This window comes from Eriocheir sinensis, unplaced genomic scaffold (genome assembly GCF_024679095.1).
Source record: "Eriocheir sinensis breed Jianghai 21 unplaced genomic scaffold, ASM2467909v1 Scaffold351, whole genome shotgun sequence".
Lineage (NCBI taxonomy): Eukaryota > Metazoa > Arthropoda > Malacostraca > Decapoda > Varunidae > Eriocheir > Eriocheir sinensis.
In genome coordinates this window covers 287,903-315,500 of record NW_026111667.1, presented here as the reverse complement: position 1 = coordinate 315,500, position 27,598 = coordinate 287,903, and the positions used below count along the sequence as shown (strand labels likewise).

At 44.1% G+C, this 27,598-nt stretch overlaps 1 long non-coding RNA gene across 2 annotated transcripts; it reads right to left on the bottom strand.

The window, feature by feature from the left end:
* Positions 1-1,088: 1,088 nt before the first annotated feature.
* LOC126991853 (uncharacterized) lies at positions 1,089-27,590 on the bottom strand. 2 transcript variants are annotated; one of them, XR_007745892.1, is made up of 7 exons: positions 27,571-27,590; positions 26,773-26,961; positions 25,921-26,082; positions 25,267-25,412; positions 17,582-17,762; positions 9,630-9,775; positions 1,090-3,496 (listed from the first exon to the last, which is right to left on the bottom strand). It is a non-coding gene; the product is annotated as an uncharacterized LOC126991853 (long non-coding RNA). The 2 variants fall into 2 exon arrangements; XR_007745891.1 differs by having other exon boundaries at positions 1,089-3,496; positions 25,921-26,961.
* Between the last annotated feature and the right edge of the window lie 8 nt (positions 27,591-27,598).

Genomic DNA, 27,598 nt, shown 5'->3' with positions numbered 1-27,598 from the left:
CATAACAAGTTGGTGACACACGATCTCCCTCCTGAATCCAAACTGGCAATCCGAGATAATTCTCTCACTTACCAAAAAATCCGACCACCTGTTCTTAACTAGCCTCTCACATATCTTCGCAACCACACTAGTGAGTGATACCGGTCTGTAATTTAATGGGTCCTCTCTCTCTCCTCCTTTATAAATTGGTACTATGTTTGCTCTCTTCCAATCTTGTGGTACCCTTCCTTCACGCAGGGAGGCGCTCATTATGGAGTGCAGTTTCTCTGCAAGTTGCTCACTACATTCTTTCAGGATCCACCCTGATACTTCATCCGGCCCTGTCGCCTTTCTTACATCCAGCTTGTTCAAGCTTTCCTTGACCTCCTGCACCGTTAACTGTATCTCCTGCATAACCCTTCCTCTTTCCTGGCCCGGTGGTTGTACGAATTCGTCTTTCTTTGTGAAAACTCTATGAAAGCTGTTGTTCATCACTTCTGCCATCTCTGCTGGGTCTTCATATGTAGTTCCATCCATTTTCAGTTTATCGATTGTTTCTCATTTCTTTAATTTGCCGTTCACATGTCTATAAAATAATTTAGGTTGGTCTTTGCATTTATCAATTATATCTTTTTCATATTTCCGTTTTTCTTCTCTTCTAATCTTTGTATATTCATTCCTTGCTTGTTTGAAATTGTTCCACGCGTTGATTCTTCTTCGTCTCCTCCATCCCTTCCATGCTTCCTCCTTTCTTTTTCTAGCTGCCTCGCATCTTTTGTTAAACCACTCCTTTTTACCAACATCCTTTTTGGTTACCTTAGGGACATATCTATTCTCGGCTTCTTTGTACAGCTTTAAAAACTCCTCCCACTTGTCTTGGGTACTTTTGGCTTTGTACAGCCCACTCCAATTTGCATTTAAAAAAAAAGTGTGTGTGTGTGTGTGTGTGTGTGTGTGTGTTTAAACCCTTCAAACTATAGCCTTTCATCTCTGTAATAATATTTATCTATGTTTATATATATATATATATATATATATATATATATATATATATATATATATATATATATATATATATATATATATATATATGAAAAATCAGGGTAGAAAAAGATCACAATTTCCCTTATAATGATAATCTTTTTTATGCTTTTTAATATTTGTCCTGTAATAGATTAAATCACATAATTTAAATCAAAGCAACTCTGATATATGTCTGTCTTTTTATGTGTTTACAAATTCCATCATTTAGTAATTATTTACTTGCATTTTTTGGCTTTTAGAAATGCGTATCATCACTTTGCTTATATTCAGCCATCCATCTTGTTCCTTTCATAACTTACCAAGTCCTTCCTCGCTCTCCAGGCCTCAGCATCACCAGACCTTGGGAGCAGCAGCCCAGTGCCAACACCAGGCCACAGGACCCCAGGCTGCCCAGACCACTGCCAGTGCCGGGGATCTTCAGACCCGTCTCCAGCCTTAGGGAATGGAGGGCGGAGGGCTGCAGTGGCGGTGGCGGCTATAGTAATGTGTCAGCAGTATTTTTTTTCTGCCTCTAGGTGTGGTAGCTCCAGCCCTCTATAGTGCAGGGAAGTGTTTATATTGGTGCCACCTTGCCTGGCTCACCTTTGATCCTCTTTTAGAGAGAGAATCTAGAGTCTGGGTTGACAGGCGTCCACCAGGACAGCATGTGGGTAGTGTTGGGCCACTCGGCGGTGACTGAAAAATACTGTCTGTGGTGGCGGGCGGGACCCAAACCCCCATCCTGCACTGGTAGTCACTTTTTGTGTCAATTATTTATTATTATTATTATTATTATTATTATTATTATTATTATTATTATTATCATTATTATCATCATCTTTTTTATGTCCTAGCCTATAGCAGCGGCAGGCTTTGGTCAGTGGCCTGGTGGTGGGCCCGCGGTGTTTTCAGTGGCAGGGTTGTAATTCCTGGGGCTGGATAGAGATTCCCAAATATCTTCTGCATCGGCCTCAAAATGCCCCGAAGAGTGGTGGTGGTGTTGAAAGTGTTAATGACAGTGATGAGAAGCTGGTGTGTAGTGATGAAGTGGTGGTGATGTCAGTCTGTGGTGGTGTTGAAAACTAGCCTCTTTTAAACGGTGATGAGTGGTGGTGAACGGTGTTTACTGTACTGGTGGTGATGAAAATTGGTGTTGATAGCCTTTGTGGAGGTGTTGATGGCAGTGGTGATGAAATATAGGCATTTTTAGAGGTTCTGGTGTTGATGGTGGAGGTACTTGTGTTGGTGGTGATGAAAATTGGTGTTATAGCCCTGGTGGTGGTGATCTCTATACCTAATGGTGTTGTAAATATGCATCTTTAGTGGTGTGGCAGTGTTGAAGGCAGTGGTGATGAAAAATTGGTGTCTAGTGGTGTTGTGTGGTGGTGAAACATGCATCAACACCATTTTTGTCCATTCCAAAATTTCATGTCTATCTATTGCAGTTCATTTTTATTTTTATTACTTCAACAGTAAATTAGAATGCTCAAGGTAATGGAAAGGAATGAAGAGAGAGAGAGACAGGAGAGGATAAAAATAGCTTAATCTATCTATCCCACTCTACTCTGCAAGGTGTACAATAGGGAACATAGTCTTTCATTACACCCAGTCCTTCAGCTCTTAGGGATGGCCCCAGAGTCCAGTCTTAGCAGTTAAGTCCCCTAAGAGACACATGCCCTCCCCCAGACACATAATGGACCCTATCCTGACCCGCCCCCCTACATAGCCACATGACCTTCCTTATGTCACTATGTGTATGTGTGTGTTTGTGTTCTAGCAATAAAAATATCAATTTGCAAATTGTGTTTTGTATTACATTCACCCTTGAGCTGCTTCACTAAATAACAATAAAAATCATGATGAAACTAAATCAAAAGATACACCTAATAAACAAATATATAACAGAAAACCCAAGAAATTAATACAGGAAATCTCTGGTGTCCAACTAGCCAGGAAGAAATAGCATAGGATACCAGTGCCAAGTACTAGTATAATACATGGCTCCATGGTGCTGTGGCTGGCATGCCTACCTACCAATCCGCTGGCCAGGGTTTGAATCCCTAGACGTATGCAGGTCATTCTTTGTGTCTGGGTGATCATGTGTACCTGGAGACCCCTGGGGAGGCACCTGTGGTAGTCTGAGTGTGTCCCAGGGTGCTGGGCTCCTGCCTCCACGGCCTCCAGGGGCAGTGTAACAGAGATGAACACTGAGGCCATGCACACCAAACTTTACTTTTGACCTGGCCTAAGGATATGAGATGTCTGGATTTAACTCTACAAGAACACAACTAAATAAGGATTGGTGTAGAGCAGCCAGGCTGCTCAAGTGGTGGCCGCAGTCTGCATCTGGACCTTGTGAGTATTGCGGCTGGACCCCCGGGCCGGGCGTTGGGAGTACAGGAATGTAATAACATAACATGAAGGACGTGTAATGGACTGTATGAGTCTTCTGAGATTATCTTCCTTCCTTCCTTCCTTTCTTCATTTTTCAGAGCTGTGGACAAAGACGTTCATTAATATACCTAGTGTTCTCATTATTATTATTATTATTATTTTATTATCATTATTCTTTCTTATTCTCTTTTCTTCCTTCTTGTTCCTCTCTTTATCATATTTTCTCTCTCCTCCTTCCTTCCTATATTTCCTTTCCTATTCTGTTATATTTCTTTTTTTTAATTTCCCTTCCCTTCCCTTTCCTTTACCTTCCTTTCCTTTCCTTTATCTTCCTTTCCTTTCCTTTCCTTTCCTTCCCTCTCCTTTCCTTTCCTTTCCTTTCCCTTCCTTTTCCTTCCCTTCCCTTTCTTTCCTTTCCTTCCCTCTCCTTCCCCTTCCCTTCCTTTCCTTTCCCTTCCCTTCCCTTCCTTTCCTTTCCTTTCCTTTCCTTTCCTTTCCATTACCTTCCTTTCTTTTACATTCCTTTCTTTTACATTCCTTTCTTTTACCTTCCTTTCCTTTCCTTTCCTTTATTTCCTTTCCTTCCCTTCCCTTCCTTTCCTTTCCTTTCCTTTCCTTTCCTTTCCATTACCTTCCTCTCTTTTCTTTTCTGTCCCTTCCCTTCCTTTCCTATCCTTTCCTCCACTCCTGACAGTCCGCCCCGAGCTGCCCCTCCCCTTCCAAGTCCCCCGGCAGGATGGATCAACTTTCCCCGCAAGCCCGGCCCCTTCCCCCAAAAAGGAGCCCCCGGACCCCCGCCCGCCAGCCCCAAGGGGAGTCCTACATCAAGATCTCCAACCTCATAAAAGTCCTCAACCTCCTCCATGAAGAGTGATGCCCCGCAGGGAATCAACACTCCAGCCCCGCCCCGCCCCGGACACACCCACCACGCCCCGCCCCCACTTACAGTGTGAGGGTCCCTCCTTCTCCTTCCCACACAAACAAGGTCTTGGCGTTTCCTTCCCCTTTGTTTACTTAGCTCAGGTTTACTCAGTATAGATCTCTGCCTCAGTGTTCAGTTTGTAATTAAATGTAGTAACCCTTAGAATGTTAGCTAGTCAGAGCATAGCAGATCCACTAACAAGCCAGCCAGACAGTTCTCAAAGTAATCTGACCTCCTCACTATTCTCTCCTATGTAAACTAACCCAATTCCTTCTTATATTACTCTCACAAAGGTAGGCGGTGGCTGAGTGGTTAGTGCGCGGGCCCAGCATTCACTGCGTGCTGGACAAAGCATTTTTTTTTTTTTTTACAGCTTAGGAGACAGTTCAAGGGCACAAAGAAAAATATAAAAAAAAGCCCACTACTTACTGCTCCTGAATAGAGGTCAAAGGAGTGTCCAAAAAGAGAGGTCAATTTCGGGAGGAGAGGTGTCCTGATACCCTCCTCTTGAAAGAGTTCAAGTCATAGGCAGGAGGAAATACAGATGAAGGAAGATTGTTCCAGAGTTTACCAGCGTGAGGGATGAAAGAGTGAAGATGCTGGTTGACTCTTGCATAAGGGGTTTGAACAGTATAGGGATGAGCATGAGTAGAAAGTCGTGTGCAGCGGGGCCGCGGGAGGAGGGGAGGCATGCAGTTAGCAAGCTCAGAAGAGCAGTCAGCATGAAAATATCGATAGAAGATAGAAAGAGAGGCAACATGGCGGCGGAATTTGAGAGGTAGAAGACTATCACTATGAGGAGGAGAGCTGATGAGACGAAGAGCCTTTGATTCCAATCTGTCAAGGAGAGCTGTGTGAGTGGACCCCCCCCACACGAGATGCATACTCCATATGAGGGCGGACAAGGCCCCTGTAAATGGATAGCAACTGTGTGGGGGAGAAGAACTGGCGGAGACAGTACAGAGCGCCCAGCCTCGAGGAAGCTGATTTAGTAAGAGATGAGATATGAAGTTTCCAGTTGAGATTTTGAGTTAAGGATAGACCGAGGATGTTTAGTGTTGAGGAAGGTGATAGCTGAGTGTTGTCAAAGAATAGGGGATAGTTGTTTGGAAGATTGTGTCAAGTGGATAGGTGGAGAAACTGTGTTTCTGAGGCGTTGAAGGACACCAGGTTCCTCTTGCCCCAGTCGGAAATAATAGTAAGGTCTGAGGCAAAGCGAATCCCCACGCTACCACCTGGGATTTTTTAGTCACCGGCGAGTGGCCTAAGACTACCCACGTGCTGTCCTGAAGACCACCCATCAACCCGGACTCTAGAATAAATCGTTCAAGTGAATCAAGAATGAGTTCCAGGGGGGCAACATGAGCCAAGAATTAATGGCGCCACTATGAAAATTGCCTGTGTCATGGTGGGTTTGGGCCGACCACCAGGCCCCTGAAGAAAGCCCATGGGAGCTATAGGCGAACATGCAATTAAAAAATAAATTAATAAATAAAAAAAAAAAAAAAAAAAAACATTTCCTTTATCTCGTCACAGCACAGTAGGTTCATCAGTTAACAAGCTGCCCATTTACTTCTGACTTCATTATACTCTCTAACTGCATCATTTGTGACCTATACTCCCCGGTGTTTAGTTCACGTATAAATCACGTACAAATCTTGCTCTCCCACAGTTCCTTCAGCCAGTAGCTAATACAACAACATTAACAAGCTCGCCATGACATTTGTAGGTAATTTTCTCCACCAGTAATTAGTGTTGTATATCCCCGTTTTCAGTTCACAAAAAAATCTTGCTCCCCCACAGTTCCTCGAGGCAGCAAGTCCCCGAACAACATCTTAGAGGACAAGTCAGCCACGGCAATCTTGGTTGACTCTGTGCCTTGTCTGGCAACGGCTTGCTTTGATTAACCTTTTAGACTCGGGACAAATTAGAGAAGCTTTACATCATTTTAGTCAGCAAGGAGGCCTGGCTATGTCTGGTATGCAGTGTTTCCCTTCCATAAACACTCCCTCTAGTGCACCTCTCCGGCACATAAACTACTTAACGTTAAGGAATGTGTGAGCCAATTGGTGAGGACTTTAATGGTAAAGTCTTGCTCTGGCCTGACTATGCACTGGGTCTGATAGTGTTGCTTCCATTCTATGATACACCTAAATAGTCTTATTACTGACCACTATGGCATGACCTGGGACTAATGTCTTACTGTTATATGGATTCATGTATGTATGCATGTATGTTCTAATAATGATACAGAACAGAAACAAGGTTGCAAATTCTCTCTCTCTCTCTCTCTCTCTCTCTCTCTCTCGCATCGCAACAAACCCGTAACCGTGATCCCGCAAGTACCACCACCTCTATTACTAAGCCTCTAGATAACTTAAAAATCCTTAGTTTTAATGCGCGTAGCCTAAGAAACAAATTTGATGAACTGAGATGTCTTGCTTTAACAGAAAATTTTGACATAATTGCTATAACCGAAACATTTATAGACACCACAAATATTGATTTAAGTTCCGAATAAAACATAGATGGCTACAGACTCTTCAACAAAGATCGTGTAAACCGTAGAGGTGGTGGCGTCGCCCTTTATGTCAAAAGCTATTTGCAACCCACTGACAAAACACCGGGAAACAGTAACGTTGAACATTTGTGCGTGCGAGTAAACATTGCAAAAGTCAACTTAAATATATCTGTCACCTACAGACCTCCCGGGCAATCACTCGATGACGACCTTGAAATGTACAGCGTCTTAAGGCAGTCACTTAATAACAGCGACTCACTGATATTAGGAGACTTTAACCTCCCCCATATCGACTGGGCGACACTGTCAGGTACAGAAGGCGAGTCACATAGAATGATCGAATTTCTAGAAGAAAATTATCTAAGCCAAATGGTTTCTGAGCCAACTCGACAAAATAATATACTCGACCTTGTTATAACGACCCAAGATAACCTAATCAGTAGTGTCACGGTAGGAGAACACCTCGGTTCTTGCGATCATAAATTAGTGCGCGTCGACATTAAAGCTCAATCATCAGTGACTGAAAATAAAGTAAAGGTGCCCAATTTCAAAAGAGCTAACTTCGTAGAAATCCGACAAAAACTAACAGAAATACAACTATCAGATGACGGCAACGTAGAGGAAGCCTGGCTAAGCCTTAAAAATCACTTACTCACTCAGCAGAACACATTCGTCCCCTTGTGCGAGAAGCGAATTAACACTAATAAAAGCCCACCGTGGTTTAATAGCGAAATTAAACAATCAGTCAATGAGAGAAAATTGTTTTACAGGTTAAAGAAAGAACAAAGCACGCCCGAAAACATTAGACTTTATAATGATGCCAGGCGACGAGTAAAAAGACTAGTAGGTCAGGCAAAGCGTAGATACGAAGAAAATATTGCAGCCAACTGTAAAAATAATCCGAAATCTTTCTTCAGTTACATAAACAACAGAAAGGCGATCAAAAGTGGTATTGGACCTTTAACAAACAGCGACGGTGCACTAGTGACTGACAGCCAACACATTGCAAACCTCTTAAACAATCACTTTTCCTCGATGTTTAATACTAACAGTCTTCCTCTCGCTACCACCAACACCAGTACTATTGTAAATCTCGAGCATGCATTGCCTGATTTTGAAATAACAACCGATGAAGTCCTTAAAGCTCTCCATTCACTTAAAACAAATAAAAGTCCTGGACCTGACAAAGTATATCCAACTCTGCTGAAAGAAACAAAGAGCGAAATACTCTCCTCCCTCACAACCGTATTCAATATGTCCTTGCGACAAGGCATCGTCCCTTCAGATTGGAAAAAGGCTAACGTGACACCGATTTTCAAAGAAAGGAGACAAAAAAGTACCAGGTAATTACAGGCCCATTAGTCTAACTTCGGTTGTAGGTAAGCTACTTGAGGGCATAATTAGAGACAAAATTGTGAATTACCTTGAAAGCCACTCATTGATTGGGGACTCACAACATGGCTTCCGAAACAAAAGATCCTGCCTATCAAACCTATTAACCTTTTATAACGACCTCTTCACTGTTTATGACGTAACCAAATCACTGGACGTAGTCTATCTTGATTTCCAGAAAGCGTTTGATAAAGTCCCGCATCATAAATTACTTTACAAATTAAAGCAAATAGGTATTGACGGTCAAGTAAACCAATGGATTGCGAATTGGTTGAGCAACAGACAACAAAGAGTAGTGATTGACGGATTTAACTCAGAGTGGGCGCCTGTCACTAGTGGCGTCCCTCAGGGCTCGGTCCTTGGCCCAGTGCTCTTCATTATTTACATCAACGACGTGGATGTTGGACTCAATAATCGCATTAGTAAATTTGCAGACGACACAAAGATTGGCAACTCGGTTCTCACTGACGAAGACAGGCAAAGCCTCCAAGAGGATTTGCACAAAATTTCAGCTTGGTCGGATAGATGGGAGATGCCCTTTAACGTAGACAAGTGCCAGGTCCTTCAAGTTGAACGAGGAATAAGAAGTTCGAATACGAAATGCGCGGCGTTAAACTCAAAAGCGTTCAATGCGTCAAAGACTTGGGGGTCAAAATCGCGTCAAACCTCAAATTCTCACAGCAATGCATCGATGCAGCAAATAAAGCGAACAGAATGTTGGGCTTCATTAAAAGAAACTTTGTATTCAAGAATAAAGATGTAATACTCCCGCTCTACAACAGTTTAGTCAGACCCCACTTGGAATATGCGGTACAGTTTTGGTCTCCCCACCATGCAAAGGATATTGCTAAATTAGAAGGTGTTCAGCGTCGGGCAACGAAAATGATCCCTTCCTTGCGCAACAAATCCTACGAAGAAAGGCTTTCTACCCTTAACATGTTCTCTCTTGAGAAACGTCGCCTCCGAGGAAAACTGATCGAATGTTTTAAAATACTTAATGGTTTCACGAATGTAGACAGATCAACATTGTTTATGATCGATGACACTTTGCGCACGAGGAACAATGGCGTAAAACTCAGATGTAGACAAGTAAATTCAGACTGCACCAAATTTTTCTTCACCAACGTTGTAGTGCGAGAATGGAATAAGCTTCCACCGTCAGTGGTCCAGTGTAACACGATTGACTCCTTCAAAAATAAGCTCGACCGTCACTTCCTTCAACTTAATATCAACTAGAGTAGAAATGCAACGTTTTGGAGTCTTCTGATTAATGTAAAATCACTTAGGTTTAAGGACAGACCACCAAGTCTGGACCATGGGGTCTGTGTGGTCTGATTTTCTATGTAAATCTATGTAAATCTCTCTCCTCTCTCCTCTCTCTCTCTCTCTGGCACTCACCTGTTCTCCGTGTTCTCTGCCTGCATGACGGCGTGGCACTCCCCTCCTCCTCCGGCTCCTCCTTCATGTCGCCACACTTGGGGTGGGGCAGGTGAACACGCCTTCCCGATGACACTCCCGGCAGTACCGTTATGGTTCTGGCAGTCCTGTAGGGAAGGGAAAGGTGTTAAAAGCCACTCCATGGTAGAACAAGGGATACACAAGCCTGGCAGTACTGTTATGGTTCTGGCAGTCCTGTAGGGAAGGGAAAGGTGTTAAAAGCCACTCCATGGTAGAACAAGGGATACACAAGCCTGGCAGTACTGTTATGGTTCTGGCAGTCCTGTAGGGAAGGGAAAGGTGTTAAAAGCCACTCCATGGTAGAACAAGGGATACACAAGCCTGGCAGTACTGTTATGGTTCTGGCAGTCCTGTAGGGAAGGGAAAGGTGTTACAAGCCACTCCATGGTAGAACAAGGGATACACAAGCCTGGCAGTACTGTTATGGTTCTGGCAGTCCTGTAGGGAAGGGAAAGGTGTTACAAGCCACTCCATGGTAGAACAAGGGATACACAAGCCTGGCAGTACTGTTATGGTTCTGGCAGTCCTGTAGGGAAGGGAAAGGTGTTACAAGCCACTCCATGGTGGAACAAGGGATACACAAGCCTGGCAGTACTGTTATGGTTCTGGCAGTCCTGTAGGGATGGGAAAGGTGTTACAAGCCACTCCATGGTAGATAGAAGACCCTCTCAACAGGAAGTACACAACTCCAGGCTGGAGGCTGCAGAACACTTAACCTCAGACCTTGCTATCATTTCCGATTGGGGCAGAAGGAACCTTGTGTCCTTCAATGCCTCAAAAACTCAATTTCTCCACCTATCAACTCGACACAATCTTCCAAACACCTATCCCCTATTCTTTGACAACACTCAGCTGTCACCGTCTTCTACACTAAACATCCTCGGTCTATCCTTATTTCAAAATTTCAACTGGAAACTTCATATCTCCTCTCTCACTAAATCAGCCTCCTCGAGGTTGGGCGTTCTGTATCGTCTCTGCCAGTTCTTCTCCCCTGCGCAGTTGCTATCCATTTACAGGGGCCTTATCCGCCCTCATATAGAGTATGCATCTCACGTGTGGGGAGGCTCCACTCACACAGCTCTTCTGGACAGAGTGGAGTCTAAGGCTCTTCGTCTCATCAGCTCTCCTCCTCCTACTGAAAGTCTTCTACCTCTTAAATTCCGTTGCGATGTTGCCTCTCTTTCTATCGATATTTCCACGCTGACTGCTCTTCTGAACTTGCTAACTGCATGCCTCCCCCCCTCCCGCGGCCCCGCTGCACATGACTTTCTACTGATGCTCATCCCTATACTGTCCGAACCCCTTATGCAAGAGTTAACCAGCATCTTCACTCTTTCATCCCTCATGCTGGTAAACTCTGGAACAATCTTCCTTCATCTGTATTTCCTCCTGCCTACGACTTGAACTCTTTCAAGAGGAGGGTATCAGGACACCTCTCCTCCCGAAATTGACTTCTTTCGGCCACCTCTTTTGATTCTTTTTTGGGAGCAGCGAGTGGCGGGCTTTTTTTTTTTTTTTTTTTTTTTTTTTGTGCCCTTGAGCTGTCTCCTTTGTTGTAAGAAAAAAAGAAAAAAAGGAACAAGGGATACACAAGCCTGGCAGTACTGTTATGGTTCTGGCAGTCCTGTAGGGAAGGGAAAGGTGTTACAAGCCACTCCATGGTAGAACAAGGGATACACAAGCCTGGCAGTACTGTTATGGTTCTGGCAGTCCTGTAGGGAAGGGAAAGGTGTTACAAGCCACTCCATGGTGGAACAAGGGATACACAAGCCTGTAAGATATGTTTACACAAGCAGTTGATGGGGAAGAAAAAGGACAGATGACAAATCAGCCTGCTGTGCACTGCTGTAGCAAAAGAAAACAGGACAGAGGCTCAATTTCTTTCCCCTGGAGGTGTCTTGCTCCTGAAGTAGGTCAAGTCACAGGCAGGAGGAGGCTGTTTCAAAGCTTGCCAGTGAAGGGGAGAAAAAAAGAAGCTTAGTTATGCCCAACAATGTCGTGCCCAGAAGGTAGTCAAGTATTTATTGTTCTGGTAATACTGTGTGGCTAGACAGAGTTAGAACAGCTCAAAAAATAATGTAAGAGGCAAATTGGCCTCCTAAGTTATGGTCCCACAATGACAATGGCTTGTTCAGCAGTTATAATTCAGGCAAAGCAAGTCATGAGGCCAGTATAAGTAGGAAAATGGCCCTTAAGCTACATGGTTAAGGCCCCTCAATGGTACATCAAATGCCATGCCGTGCAGTGGCCAGCGTGCCGGGCTGAGTCCACACACAGGCCAGGGTTCACATCCCAGCCCAGGCAGAAAGAAAACACAACAAGGAAAAAGGAATAGTAACCTCAACAAAAACAATAACAAAAATATTAATAACAATAATAATTACAAAAACAAAAATAAACAAATATAGAAATAATAAGCTAGAAAACACCACCACTACACACACACACACACACACACACACACACACACCACTTTGGTAGCTCAATCGGTTAGAGCGCTGCACTGCAAGGCTTCACGGCCAAACAGGCGGCGGTTCGAGCCCCGCTTAGGCCGAATTCTTTCCATTGACTAGGAGTGGTTACTGTCCCCCCTTGAGCAAGGGGGATGGGGTGTGTGGTGTGTGAGGTCTTGGCAGTACCCAGAGATCAACGATAATGAGCACTTGCTCATGTCGGCAGGGTACCTGCTGGCGAGAGTGAGTCCAACTTGTGATCAAGCCGTGGTGAATTACACACACACACACACACACACACACACACACACACACATGCACACTGTATATATATATATATATATATATATATATATATATATATATATATATACATATACATATATATATATATTTATATATATATATATATATATATATATATATATATATATATTTATATATATATATATATATATATATATATATATATATATATATATATATATATATATATATATGGGGCCTGCCCACATTCATACGTGATGGACGACGTGGTTCGAATCCCACGCTACCACTCGGATTTTTCAGTCACCGCCAGTGGCTTAAAACTACCCACATGCTGTCCTGAAGACCACCCATCAACCCGGACTCTAGAGGAAGCCGTCCAAGCGAATCAAGACCGAGTTCGGGGCAGCAGCCAATGCAAGATGGCGCCACTATAAACACTCGCCTGCGCCAGAACGGGCTGGGCCGACCATCAGGCCCCACCTGAAGAAGATCAGAAGAAGTTTGCCGACCATCAGGCTCCACTGAAGATGCCTACCGCAATAGGCAATCAACGTAAAAAAAAAAATATATATCTATATATAGATATATATATATATATATATATATATATATATATATATATATATATATATATATATATATATATATTTCACGTCTTTGCCTATTGCGCCGGTAGGCTTCTTCCTGGTGGACCCTCATGGTCGGTCCAAGGTTTCTTCCCGGTGGGGCCTGATGGTCGGCCCAGCCCGTTCTGGCGCAGGTGAGTGTTTATAGTGGCACCATCTTGCATTGGCTCATGCTGCCCCCCGGAGCTCATCTTTAATCCTAGAATCCAGAGTCCAGGTTGATAGGTGGTCTTCTGACAGCATGTGGGTAGTTTTAAACCACTCGGCGGCTGAAAATCCCAGCTTGGTGGCACCGGTCGGGATTGAACTCGCGTCCTCCTGAACGCGGGCCGTCTCACTATCTGTTCAGCCACTATATATATATATATATATATATATATATATATATATATATATATATATATATATGTATATATATTATATATATATATATATATATATATATATATATATATATATATATATATATATATATATATATATATATATATATATATATATATATATATATATATATATTTTTTTTTAGAGTAAACGATATATTAACTATAAATTAATTTCATCATATTTCATGTGTTCTTTTTTTGCTTAACATATCTTATAAACATCTGACCTTTCTTACACAACTCACTAGACTTCTTTTTCTCTCACCACAAGCAAGGAACAAGCTCCCAGCCCTTGTAAACCCTATGGCAACACCTATTAACTATTTCCAAGCCTTGTATTCACTGAACTAGCTCACTCCTATGTCAATAACCTGAAAAATAATATAATGACAAGCCTTTCTCTCACACCACAAGCAAGGAACAAGCTCCCTCTCAGCCCTTGAAATCCATATAGCAAGACTGTTTTAACTACCATTAAGCCTTGTGATAGCTGGGCTACAATCACTACTACTTGTATAGGCTTGTTAGAAATACATTGACAACTCCCACACACAAGCAACAAATAAGCTTCCAGCCCTTAAAAAACATATGGCAGGACTGTTTTAACTACCACTAAGCCTTGTAACTGCTGGACTAAATCACTATTACTTGTACAAGCTTGTGACCCTAAATAAATTCATTACTATCACAGTCCAGTCCTCCAGGCCAGTCAGTGTTAGGTTATCCATGAATATGTATTGAGATCTAAATAGCATGTGGAAATGGAGTTAATACTATTTTGCTCTGAGGTGTTAGGTAACTGTGGGTACTGGGGTAAGGAAGGGAAGGGAAGGGAAGGGAAGGGCTGGAAAAGGGAAGGGTAAGGGATGGGTAAGGGAAAGGAAGGGTAAGGAAGGGAAGGGAACAGAAGGGAGGGGAGGGGAAGTGATGGGAAGAGAAAGGTAGGGAAAGAAAATAGAATGTAAGGAAAGGAAAGGGAAGAGAAGGGAAAAAGATGGGTAAGGGAAAGGAAGGGTAACGAAGGGAAGGGAACAGAAGGGAGGGGAGGGAAAGTGATGGGAAGAGAAAGGTAGGGAAAGAAAATAGAATGTAAGGAAAGGGAAGGGAAAGGATGGGAAAGGAAAGGAAATCAAAGGGAAAGGAGGGGATGGAAAAAGAAGGGAAGGGAAGGAAAAGGAAAGGGACAGAAAAGGGAAGAGAAGCGAAGGGAAGGGAAGTGAAAGGATGGGAAGGGAAGGAAAGGAAAGGAAATGGAAGGGAAGGGTAACACATAGGGAATGGGAAGAGAAGGGAAGGATATGGAAGGAAGAAGAAGGAAGGAAAGGAAGGGAAGGAGAAATGGAAGGAAGGGTAACAGAAAGGAATGGGAAGAGAAGGGAAGGATATGGAAGGGAAGGGAAGGGAAAGGATGGGAAGGGAAGGAGAGGAAATGGAAGGGAAGGGTAACAGAAAGGGAATGGGAAGAGAAGGGAAGGATATGGAAGGGAAGGGAAGGGAAGGGAAGGGAAGGGATGGGAAAGGAAAGGGATGGGAAGAGAAGAGAAAGGTAAGAGGCAGGAAGGGGAAGAGGGATTTTAGGAGTACTTAAGCACTGTAGAAAAAAAAAAAGGATGATTTCAGGCACTACTTAGTCATTGTGGATGTGAATGTGTAAGTAGAGTCTTTTGCAGCAGTAATGAGACCACTGGGGCCATCTGGCTGCTGGGGTGGGAAGGAGAGAGGCTTGAGGGGTTACTTAGCGTTAGGGATGTTCAAGTGTAGGGAGTGACAGTCTTTTCCAAGTGTAGCCAAAGTTGTTCCTGGAAAAAGAAGAAAAGGAGGAAGGAAGAAGAAAAGGAAGAAGAAACAAAAACTATAAAAAAAAGACCACGAATAATAGTAAGAAGAAAAAATAGAAAGGAAAAGCAGAATAAGAAGAAAAATGAAGAAGAAAACATGAAGAAAAAAAGAAGACAAAAGCAGAAAAAAATGAAGAAAACATGAAGAAAAAAAGACAAAAGCAGAAAAAAATGAAGAAAAAAACATGAAGAGAAAAGAAGAAATGATAAAAGAAAAGAAATAAATGAAAAAAAACTAGGGAAAAATCAGGAAAAAACTTCCTGTGCTTGTACCCGGAAGCGAGACCCTGGCCAAAGGTGTTCCTGGGAAGTGACAACAGACAGAAGAAGGAAGAAGGAAGAGGAAGGAAGAAGAAGAAGAGGAGGAAAAGGAAGAAAACTGATGCCTTCTCGAGCACCTTGACACTTCATGGCAGGAGGTGAGTACTGTGGGAAAACATGACGTTGTACAGAAGGTGACACTCATGAAGACTGGGAGGAGGGAATGTACCACAGGGGAGACTGGAAGACTTTTGGCACTCCCATTCTGAAGAAGTTTAAGTCATGGGAAGGAGGAAAGGACTGTGATGAAGACTGGGAGGAGGGAATGTACCACAGGGGAGACTGGAAGACTTTTGGCACTCCCATTCTGAAGAAGTTTAAGTCATGGGAAGGAGGAAAGGACTGTGATGAAGACTGGGAGGAGGGAATGTACCACAGGGGAGACTGGAAGACTTTTGGCACTCCCATTCTGAAGAAGTTTAAGTCATGGGAATGATCAAAGGACTGTGATGAAGACTGGGAGGAGGAATGTACCAGGGGAGACTGAAGACTTTGGCACTCCCATTCTGAAGAAGTTTAAGTCATGGGAAGGAGGAAAGGACTGTGATGAAGACTGGGAGGAGGGAATGTACCACAGGGGAGACTGGGAGACTTTTGGCACTCCCATTCTGAAGAAGTTTAGGTCATGGGAAGGAGGAAAGGACTGTGATGAAGACTGGGAGGAGATAATGTACCACAGGGGAGACTGGAAGACTTTTGGCACTCCCATTCTGAAGAAGTTTAAGTCATGGGAAGGAGGAAAGGACTGTGATGAAGACTGGGAGGAGATAATGTACCACAGGGGAGACTGGAAGACTTTTGGCACTCCCATTCTGAAGAAGTTTAAGTCATGGGAAGGAGGAAAGGACTGTGATGAAGAATGGGAGGAGGGAATGTACCACAGGGGAGACTGGGAGACTTTTGGCACTCCCATTCTGAAGAAGTTTAAGTCATGGGAAGGAGGAAAGGACTGTGATGAAGAATGGGAGGAGGGAATGTACCACAGGGGAGACTGGGAGACTTTTGGCACTCCCATTCTGAAGAAGTTTAAGTCATGGGAAGGAGGAAAGGACTGTGATGAAGACTGGGAGGAGATAATGTACCACAGGGGAGACTGGGAGACTTTTGGCACTCCCATTCTGAAGAAGTTTAAGTCATGGGAAGGAGGAAAGGACTGTGATGAAGACTGGGAGGAGGGAATGTACCACAGGGGAGACTGGAAGACTTTTGGCACTCCCATTCTGAAGAAGTTTAACTCATGGGAAGGAGGAAAGGACTGTGATGAAGACTGGGAGGAGGGAATGTACCACAGGGGAGACTGGAAGACTTTTGGCACTCCCATTCTGAAGAAGTTTAACTCATGGGAAGGAGGAAAGGACTGTGATGAAGACTGGGAGGAGGGAATGTACCACAGGGGAGACTGGAAGACTTTTGGCACTCCCATTCTGAAGAAGTTTAACTCATGGGAAGGAAGAAAGGACTGTGATGAAGACTGGGAGGAGGGAATGTACCACAGGGGAGACTGGAAGACTTTTGGCACTCCCATTCTGAAGAAGTTTAAGTCATGGGAAGGAGGAAAGGACTGTGATGAAGACTGGGAGGAGGGAATGTACCACAGGGGAGACTGGAAGACTTTTGGCACTCCCATTCTGAAGAAGTTTAACTCGTGGGAAGGAAGAAAGGACTGTGAGTTTTCAGACTAGGAGATGCCAAGAGGGTATCAACTTTAATAGTTCAAGAGGTCTTTTAGTAACAGTACTTAAGTGCTAGAATACCAGAAATCAAGTTGTTCAAGAAATGGAAGAATTAGATACACTACAACTCTTGAATTAGAGAGTTGGAGGCCACCGGGATGAGCTTGTGTTGAAGATCTTGAGCAGTAAGTATGGAAACACTCATAACAAAGGAAGGGAAGCAGCACCAGAGCTTGAAGGCACTCATTCAGAAGCTACAGGACATGTTGTGGGACCGTATACTCTGGCAAGGCTTCCACAATGTTTCATCACGTAAGATTCTTACCTCTAACACTTTGACCGTCACGTTGTTGTCAGTCTTGATAAACCCTCGGCCGTCTTGGCTCTCTGTGCCTCGGTCCCAGAGCCTGGCCACTCTTTGTTTCCTTGGCCTTGTCCTGCAGAGCCTCCAGGAGTGCCCCAAGCATCTGGTCTAGCGCCGTCATCTCCTTGTTGTTGATCTTCAGCTGCCGGAAACACAGAGCCATTAGAGTTTAAGCCTGTATATTTAAAGTTGTCATAACCACTGATGCAAGCATGATATAAGAGTGGAGGAATGAGACGTAGGCTGTCAGTGTTGGCTGTGAAGAAAGTGACGTGCCATCTTGGAGTACTCCCCCAGCACACAGGTACTCTAGGGGTGACTTTATAACCCACAGGCCACACCTTTCCCTGCAGGTGGAGTGGCCGGCTGCTGCTGTCCAGGACACTGCTGTGCTTACCCAGAGTGCTCCAGATAGTCCCTGGCCCCTTACTGAGAGAGTTTTGGTGCTCTGGGTTTGTACAGAACTTGCCCTTACTTAAAAAAAATCACCTTCATAAACAGATTGCTACACTCATACTTCTTATTTATGGCCACAGGGGAGATCAACTTCAGGAGGTAAGGTAAGGTAAGGTAAGGCAAGGTAAGGTTAGTTAAGGAATGGAGGTTGAGAATGCTTGATAAGGTAGAGTAAAGTGAGGAAGGGTTGATTTAGGTGAGGTAAGGTAAGGTATGGTATGGTATTGCAGGGTAGGGTACGGTAAGGTAAGGTAAGGTAAGGTTAGTTAAGGTAAGGAATGGAGGTTGAGAATGCTTGATAAGGTAGAGTAAGGTAAGGAAGGGTTGATTTAGGTGAGGTAAGGTAAGGTATGGTATGGTATTGCAGGGTAGGGTAAGGTAAGGGAAAGTAAGGTAATGTGACATACAGGAAGGTATGGTAAGGTAAGGTAAGGTAAGGTAGGGCAAGGTAAGGTAAGGTAAGGTAAGGTAAGGCAAAGCAGGGTCAGGTCAGGTAAGGTAAGGTATGGAAAAACTAAGGAAAGTTAAGGTGTGGTAAGGCAAAGTTAGATAATGTAAACCAATATAAAATTAGAAGCAGGGTAAGGTAAGGTAAGGTAAGGTAGGGCAAGGTAAGGTAAGGTAGGGTAAGGTAAGGTAAGGTAAGGTAAGGTAAGGTAAGGTAAGGTAAGGTAAGGTAGGGTAAGGTAAGGTAAGGTAAGGTAGGGTAAGGTAAGGTAAGGTAGGGTAAGGTAAGGTAAGGTAAAGCAAGGCAGGGTCAGGTCAGGTAAGGTAAGGTATGGAAAAACTAAGGAAAGTTAAGGTGTGGTAAGGCAAAGTTAGATAATGTAAACCAATATAAAATTAGAAGTAGGGTAAGGTAAGGTAGGGCAAGGTAAGGTAAGGTAAGGTAAGGTAAGGTAGGGTAAGGTAAGGTAAGGTAAGGTAAGGTAAGGTAAGGTAAGGTAAGGTAAGGTAAGGTAAGGTAAGGTAGGGCAAGGTAAGGTAAGGTAAGGTAAAGCAAGGCAGGGTCAGGTCAGGTAAGGTATGGAAAAACTAAGGAAAGTTAAGGTGTGGCAAGGCAAAGTTAGATAATAAGAACATAAGAACATAAGAACGCAGGAGTCTGCAAGAGGCCGGTAGGCCTGTACGAGGCAGCTCCTTTGACCCTAAGCTCCCGTGTATCTAACCCCACCTAATATCGCTGTCCATGAATTTATCTAGTCTATTTTTGAATGTGACAATTGTATTGGCACTCACCACATGACTGCTAAGCCTATTCCACTCATCCACCACCCTGTTAGTAAACCAATTTTTGCCTATGTCCCTGTTGAATCTGAATTTATCCAGTTTAAACCCGTTACTTCGTGTCCTACCCGGTTCTCTTACCAACAAAACCTTATGAATGTCTCCCTTATTAAAGCCCTTCATCCATTTATAAACCTCGATCATGTCTCCACGCACCCTTCGCCTTTCTAGAGAATGCAAGTTTAACTGTTTGAGTCTTTCCTCGTATGCCAAGTTTCTCAACCCCCTGAATCATCTTAGTCATCCTCCTCTGCACTGATTCTAACATTTTGATATCCATTCTATAGTAGGGTGACCAGAACTGAACCGCATAGTCAAGATGAGGTCTAACTAATGCTAAATATAGTTTGAGGAAGACTTTGGGGCTTCTGTTGCTTACGCTCCTTGAAATAAATCCCAGTACCCTATTAGCTCGATTTCTAGCTTGAATGCATTGTGCCCTTGGACGGAGATCAGAGCTCACTAAGACCCCTAAATCCCTCTCGCACCCAGACCTACTTATGAGAGTGTCATTTAAGCAATAGTTGTGTGAGGGGTTGTTCCTACCTACACTCAGAATACTGCACTTCCCTACATTGAACTCCATCTGCCATTTATCCGCCCAGTCATATAATCTGTTGAGTTCACCTTGGAGAATACTAGCGTCCTGATCCGACTCAATTACTCTACCGATCTTGGTATCATCTGCAAATTTACTAACATCACTACTAATTCCTGTAATGTAAATCAATATAAAATTAGAAGTAGGGTAAGGTAGGGCAAGGTAAGGTAAGGTAAGGTAGGGTATGGTAAGGTAAGGTAAGGTAAGGTAATTTATGGTTGGGCCAAAGAAGGAGATCAGTCAGGTATTTAGGAGTGGTATTTTTAGTCCATGGTTGAGGAGAAGGGTTAAACTGCCACCAGGAATAACCCCACTTTGTTGTGTAGAAAGTCTCATTAGTAAGGAAGCATAGATGAGTTTTCTGAGTCAAGATGCGTAGCGATTGGGTTTTGTTAAATTATGTTAGGTTAAATTCAGGGTATCTTCAAACACATGATAGCCAGCACCTTATGGTATAAATCAACAAAGAATGATCCCCCTTTGTTTTATAGAAAGTCTCATTAGTAAGGAAGCATAGATGAGTTTTCTGAGTCAAGACCTATATAGTGACTGGGTTTTGTTAAGTTAGGTTAAATTCAGGATATCTTTCAACACATGATGGCCAGCACCCTATGGTATAAATCAACAAGGAATGACCTCACTTTGTTGTATAGAAAGTTGGTCTCTCTCTCTCTCTCTCTCTCTCTCTCTCTCTCTCTCTCTCTCTCTCTCTCTCTTATTCCCTTTCTTTTTTCCTATTAATTTTTCTTCCATTTTTCCGTCATTATTTTACTTTTATTTTTATTCTCTTAATCGTTCCTCTCTTCCATGCTGCTCTCTTTTCCTCCTCCTCATCTCCTCTTCTCTCACTGTCACCCCCCACCCCCCCCCGGTCACCTGATGTACAGGAAGCCGTGCAGTGCTATGGTTATTGTTCATTGGCACAACTCAATGAGGCCTCAAAACAAACACTCATATGAACTTAAGAAGAAAACACCACAGAGTGTGAAGTGGGCAGAAAAGAAATACTTCAGTGGAACCTTTACCCAATTGGCTCCTAAATGTTGTTCTTAAAGTGAACTGTTTGTAAAGTGAAGCCAACTTTCCCATGACACACAATGTGATACAAGCCTGACCCCAAATGAAGGCTTCTCTACCAGTGTCTGGGATTTTCTTGGCCAAATCCTCATGCCAATGTCTGGCTTGTCATAGCCTCAGAAACACTGCCACTGGCAAACTGCTTTCATCTTTTTTACAGCAAGGGACAAAAACAACAACAACAAGCCCGCTAGACGCTGCTCCAACAAAAGAGAGGCCAAAAGAAATATCAATCTCGGGAGGAGAGGTGTCCTGGTACTCTCCTTGTGAAAGAGGCCAAGGAAAGATGTTCAGGAATTCACCAGCACAAGGATGAAAGAATAAAGATCCTGGTTAACTCTTGCATAAGGGGTTTGGACAACACAAGGATGAAAGAATGAAGATGCTGGTTAACTCTTGCATAAGGGGTTTGGACTGTATAGGGATGAGCTAGAGTATAAAGTGATGTGCAGCAAGGGAGGAAAGAGGAGAGAAGTAAGGGATAGGAAGAAGGAGTAAAAATAAAGAGAGAGAAGTCACGGCGGCTTACTGACAGAACCAAAAGATAAAAAGCACAAATGTGGGCGTTCACAGATTCCTGAGGCTGTTACCGTTTAGCTTGTTCCTGAACCCAGGCCGAGAGAGAAAACTGGAGCATTGTTCATTATGTTTGTGATCCAATTTGTTCAAAAAGACTGTTCAATACCCAAGGTTTGTCTGTAAGTACAGTAACACCTTGGTTTTCAAGTGCCCTACACATAAGTGTTTTGATTTACTAGCAAAAAAAGATCACAAACAATGGCTTGCTTTAGGAGTGGTGACCTGGTTTAGGAGCATCCTGTTTGTACGAGTGGAGGACACGTTCCCTTTGTTCACCGCAGGACCAGAGCGGAAAACAATGGGAGCGGGGTCTCAGTCCACATTGTACGCTCACAGAGGCGGCACCTGCATGCTCAGGCCTGCTCACGTTTGTGCTCTAGGGTGTGATCTTTGGGTTTTCAGCAGAACAGTCTGCGTTTGTTTTGATTTAAGAGTCAAATTCCGGAAGGAATTAAGCTCGTACACCAAGGCATGGCTGTACCAAATTCAGTCTGGGAGGCGGTGGCTGGGTGGACAGCGTGTGGGCACAGTGTGCTGGATGACCTGGGATCAAGTTCCCTCCCCCCCTACAAGCTGACACTGTTCAGTCATTGCACAAGACTACCCGCATGCTGTCCTGGTGCCCGCCTGTCAACCCAGACTATGGGGACACTCTCCCAAGAGGATCAAGTGGAGCTCCTCCAGGGGGACAGTATGGGCCAGGCAAGATGGCACCACTATAAAACACTTGCCAGCACCACTAACAGGCTGGGGCCAGCCAACAGGCCCCATCATGAAAGCCCACCAGCACTATGGACCAAACAAAAATATACAAATAAATAGCCTGCCCTTACCTAACAACCTAAAACACTAAATATTAACTAATCTAACCTGACCTGTGTGTTATGCCTTGATAGCAAGTTGGAAAGTTTCGTAGTCGGCGTTCATTTTCCTGTTTCACTTTTATTTTTAACTTTATTTGTAGGAAGAATTTTGATGCTCTTCTCCCTTGTGTTTACTTCCTCATCTTCCCGCTCCCTTCTCTCCTTTTTCCCATTTTCTCTTTTTACTCTGCCAGCTATCTTAATTTTTGGTCTTTCATTTTATCAATTTTATTCCTTTATCTCCCTTCCTCCTCCAGCTGTATTTTTGTCTCTCCTTTCCTCCAGATGGCCGTGCCTTCCCTGGCTTTCATTACATTTTCCTGTCTTTCTCCTGCCTCCTTCCACCTCCATGCGGGTGGCGGCCAGTTTTCACCCGCGCCGTCTGAATGGATACGCGGGAAGGCTCGCGTACGCATTATAAGCGCGGACACGGGTCTCGCCCGCAAGTGTGAGAGGCCTTACCCTTCTCACCAGAAGGAGCTTCTTATTTAGATTAATTTTAACCCCATATATACACTCCAAAAAGTATTTATAATGCTGACAGTGATATATAAAGATTAGGTTAAGTTAGTTTGGTTAGGTTAGTTTGGTTAGATTAGGTTAGTTTAGCTAGTTTAGGTTAGGTTAGGAAATTAGTTACCTAGGCTAACATGTTTGTTGACTTTTTAATAAGGAAAGTGAGGAAGCTATCCGGAACTTCAAAGCCGACGGTTACTGTGGACCCGCTTTGGAAACTCCAGTCCCTGAAATTAAGTTAACAGGCTTTCAACAAGTGGATGTGGCTGTGGTGAAAACTATCATACACAGGTGAACCTGACGTACTGTGATGGTGATTCCTTGCCGATAAGTGACATCATTAAGAGTGGAAACTTTAGTGATTTATTAAATATTATGACTGTGATGGTTAACACTAGTATTGAAAACAAGACTTTCCCTGAGAGTGAGAAAGCGGCGATCGTGAAACCTATCGTTAAAGGTAAACTGGACCCACAGTGTTTATTTCCTTTAGACCAGTATCCAACTTGACATTTCTATCTAAGATACTTGAAAATGTGATCTTAAATCAGCTAATGGAGCATTTGCTAGTGGTGCAGGCTTTACCGGATAATGAATCTGCCTACAAGAGGTTTTACTCAACTGAAACTACTCTCTGCTCGGTGGTAAACAACTTGCTTGTGCTTATGGATGAAGGGAAGTGTGGTGTTCTGATTTTGTTAGACTTGAGTGCTGCGTTTGACACGGTGGAGCACAGTCTATTGCTTCAGGATTGTAAGAATATTGGAACTGAGGGTGGCGCGCTGGATTATCTGAGGAGTTACCTTGAGAACAGAACTTACTGTGTGCAAATAGGTAAATCGTTCTCCACTCATAAACTTTTGCACAGAGGAGTCCCCCAGGGAAGTGTACTGGGTCCAATTTTATTGTGTTTATACTATTGGTCTTTCACATTTGCTAAGAAGGCATGAAGTTGACTTTAAACTGTATGCTGATGATACACAGTTCTATTTGTCGCTGAGTGATGTGGAAAACACTGAAGATAAGCTGAGCAGAATTATGGATGATGTCGGGAAATGGATGAATTCTAAGCAACTGAAGCTGAATGAGGATAAAACTGAATGTTTGATTGTGGGGAAGAACAAGGATGTCAGGAGGCTAGATGTTTCCACTCTTCGGATAAAAGATGACACTAGGACTGTAAAAAAGTCAGTCAAAGATTTAGGTGTGATACTTGACTGCACTCTATCATTCAAAGAACAGATCAGTCAGGTGGTGAGAACGGCAGGCTACCATCTGCCCTTTAAGGCAAGGCTAATAAAGGGTCTGGTGAGAGAATAACACCTGCACTTACAGACTTGCATTGGTTACATATCAAGGCACGCATAGTCTACAAAATATTTGTCTTGACTTATCAAGCAATGACACTTGGTAAACCTGGATATTGTAGACTCTATGAGCCCAGGGTCAACCTGGAACTGGGTTTCAGAGCATTTGAGAAGAGTGACCCGCGGCTCTTGGATCAGTTATGTGTAAGCATGGTGGTGCAGAGAGAGTGACAAGAGAAAGGGCATTGCAAGAAAGAAGGGTGGTAGGGTCTTTGAGACAAATCATGAATGGCAGAAGTGTGAGCATGGAGGTAAAGAGGGATTTGAGAAATGTACAATAATAGTACCAACCCTCACATATGCAAGTGAAACGAGGGCCTGGAATGAAAGTCAGAGGTCTAGAGTGCAGGCAGTGGAAATGAGTTATTTGAGGAGTGCTTGTGGTGTGAGTAGAACGGATGGAATGAGTAATGAAAGTGTGTACGAGCGTTTTGGAATGTGTCACAGGGGTGAAGGGAAGAAGTGTGGAGTGGTGGAAAAAGTGAAGCGACAGACTTTAAAGTGGTTTGGCCACATGGAGCGAATGAAGGAGAGTAAGATGACCAGAAGGGTGTATGTGAGTGAGATAGAGGGAGGGAATGCTAGAGGACGACCTCCAGTGAAATGGAGGGATAGGGTGCAAGAGTACGTTAGGGAGAGGGGGGAAAGATCTTTGAGAAGCTTTGAGCAGGCAAGGAGGGAGTGTCTGGATAGAGATAGATGGAAACTCTGTAATGTGTGATGACTCTCATACTGGAGTGTCCGGGGGTTGTGTAAGGTTGTGTGTGGCGTCACTGGCACACTACAACGCAGCAGTGACTGGCAACAAAACACCAGCAACCAAATATTACAAAAAATACCACACAAATGACAGGACTCCCATGAGCTGCACACTGTTCACTGACTGACAAAGACACCCACCTGTGTGCTGGATGATGGAGGTGTGGTTGGGGGAGTTGCTGCGCTCACCCTTGTCAAAGTTCTTCAGCTCCAAGTGGCCGTGATGGATCCACAGGTCTGGAGGCTGGACGCCAGGCTTGTTGCTCTCACTGCAGCTGCCGCCAAGACTGCAAGGAAGTGATGTATCTTACTAGCTGCTAAATACTACTGAGTGCTGCTGCTGTACCTCGCAGGGCTGCCCAGAGGGAGATGGAAGGGCACATGCAATCTTCAAAACAGGATGGATGTTAAAGGCATGAGGTTTGAGTTCAACAAAGCATATTTGAATTCATTTAAAGAAATAGCTCCCAGCCAGCACACTGCAAGCAATCACAAGTTAGAAACACGTGTTAGCTGCTCCACCAAGAGACACAGATATCACAAACAGAGGTCACTTGTTACCCTGCAACTATGTATAGCACAAAATGAAAGTCCATCTTGAACATTTCCTAAGAACAAGTTTACCTTTTTTTTCTTTCTCTAATCTTGGCAAACTTAAGTCTTTGTGGACTATGCCCTGCAGCCTTGTTCTCCATATTACAAAGTGAATAAAAAGTTCCTGCAGTCAGTGTAAAGGATTGCTGAAATGAGTCATGGGATGAAACACACCAACAAGAAACTGTCCTGCCACCTTACACAATGCTTGGCCTGGGCTCCGCCTTGACCATGGCAGTACAGTGTGGTGGCCAAGAAGGCCCCCAGCTGGTCATGGCTCCTGCCACGCCAGCGATCACCAGCACAATCAGGCCTCTCGCTCCACACACCAGCCAGGGGGCTCACCGATGCTCTTGTCAACAGCTGGAACACAGGAGCAGATGTATAATATTTTTAACATTGGCTTAATCAATCAGTCAATCAATGGGGGCCTCTGCCAGCCTGCCTCACCCAAACTATGACACCATTCTTGGGGGTTCCTCTGTGCAGGTCCCCATGCAGGCACCTTCCCCATACCATGTACCTCCCAGCAGGATCCATCAACCTGCTCTAACCCAACTTTCTGGGCACACTCTTTACTAAGGATTGTGTCTTACATAAACAACCTGGCAAGCAGGGTTTACCCACATGCCCACAGAGCCAGAGGTGGCATTCACAGAGCATGCAGGTAATGGGCCTCAAGTCAGCCTCAGGGAGGGAGTGCTCCATGATGAGGGACAGTATGGTGGGACACAACATGTGCATAACTGGGAGAACAGTGACTGATGCACCACAACACACAGCATGCAGGTAATGGGCCTCAAGTCAGCCTCAGGGAGGGAGTGCTCCATGATGAGGGACAGTATGGTGGGACACAACATGTGCATAACTGGGAGAACAGTGACTGATGCACCACAACACACAGCATGCAGGTAATGGGCCTCAGGTCAGCCTCAGGGAGGGAGTGCTCCATGATGAGGGACAGTATGGTGGGACACAACATGTGCATAACTGGGAGAACAGTGACTGATGCACCACAGCAATGACGGCTCCCTAAGACTAACACTTCCTTACCTGGAAGAGTCGTGAAGCTTTCCACAGAGGAGAATGGACCAAAACCTTTAACATTGTGAGAGTGCATCTTGTGCAAATACTTCCTTGAAGCCGTCAGTCCATGGACGGTGAGGGTGAGCCAGTCCCCCGTCACTTCCCCCATCACCCAGTCACCGACAGTTTGGTCCGTGGTGAGGAATATCGCGTAGCCTGGAACAAACAAAATTACTCCCTCAATAATCTTTTTTTAACCGTGTACCAGTGACAGGCAAAATTTGTGGCTTTACCGTGTAGCAGCGACGGGCCTAAATAGATGATGCATAAACTGATCACAAATGCATTGATATATATTATAAAATGGCTTGCCTGAGTGATGATTTTCTCTCTCTCTCTTTTTTTTACGTCGCGGCCTATTGCGCCGGTAGGCTTCTTCCTGGTGGGTCCTGATGGTCGGCCCAAGGCAGTGCTTAGAGTGGCCTTTCAGAAACATGATCCCTGCAGCTACTGGGTTAAGTGCTGCCCATAGCTCCAGTAGGCTCTTTGGAGGGGCCTCTTGGATGACCCCAGCCTGGTAGTGGCTCAGGCAAATTGTATTTATAGTGGCTGACAAGATGTATGGTTCTTGCTTCCTGCCTGGCCCACGCTGCCCACCACCATGACCTAAGTCACTGTTTATTTACTATATATCCAGGTCTTTTCCACGTCAGTGAAGGTGTGTTCCCTTAACTATGTAGTCTAGTACATCACTGTGGTTTGGCACACTGACTCTTTTTATTTTATATAATTTGAAGATGCCATCCTGGTAACCCATCAGCTCACCTGTGATCCTCCCATTGTTCATGCTGCA